We start from the raw sequence: 892 nt of genomic DNA, 5'->3' as shown, positions 1-892 counted from the left end.
GCCCGTGTGGCCGAGGCCTGAGTACATTTTGAAGATATCTTCTGTTGTGTCTGCAGAGAGTCACTAGGTAGCCAGCACCTTAGTCAGAGCTTGGTCCTGAATAACAAAAGGACCAAGGATCCTAGGATCCCGAGGTGGACATTCAAACCCACCAGTAGGAAGAGCTGACTAGGGGTTGGTTAGGGACTAAATAAATACAGGACGTCGTGGGCTTGTTTTGTGGTTGTGTGTACGCATGCCAATAAACTAAGCTGATCACTATGCTGAATCACTGAGCTTTCCTGCAACGAACACACTACACAACATCTTCCATCCTAAAGAGTCTTCCTCCAGCTCAAGTGGTTCTTCTGTTGGTGGAAGAGTCACTTACTTTGGAGGACAGAGTTCCGTTAGATTGAAGGAAGGCTCCTTGGACAATGGTTGGATGCACTCCACTGATTTTAACTATGGTTAGCTTATGAAACTAGGATTCACATTGCAGACAATTGCTCAGATCCTGGGTTCCCGTGACAAATATTGGTTTCAGGGGTCATTTCGTAGAAAAAGAGGTGCAGGGGCTCATTAGCATAACTCACTAGCATAACTTATTTGCATATGCCACGCCCCCTGATGTCACTGGAAGTGTGTCAGAAGGCAACACCCACTGCTCAGGCTCCACTGGACTGTTTGGATTGCTAGCTATGGGGGGAGGGGAATGCACAGATCTGCCCTAGCAGAGGAGGGAGAGCTTGTACCTGAATAAAACATGGTCTTAAAGGTGCCACTGGACTGTTTTGGATTGCTAGCTGGGGGGGGGGACACATACAGATCTGTGCAGGAAGGAAGGAAGGAAGGAGGGGGAAAAGAGAAGGAAAGAAGGAGGGAGAAAAGAGAAGGAAAGAAGGAGGGAAAG

The sequence above is a fragment of the Gekko japonicus genome, unplaced genomic scaffold (genome assembly GCF_001447785.1).
Source record: "Gekko japonicus isolate JY-2015 unplaced genomic scaffold, Gekko_japonicus_V1.1 scaffold62, whole genome shotgun sequence".
NCBI lineage: Eukaryota > Metazoa > Chordata > Lepidosauria > Squamata > Gekkonidae > Gekko > Gekko japonicus.
This window is presented reverse-complemented; position numbering follows the sequence as displayed.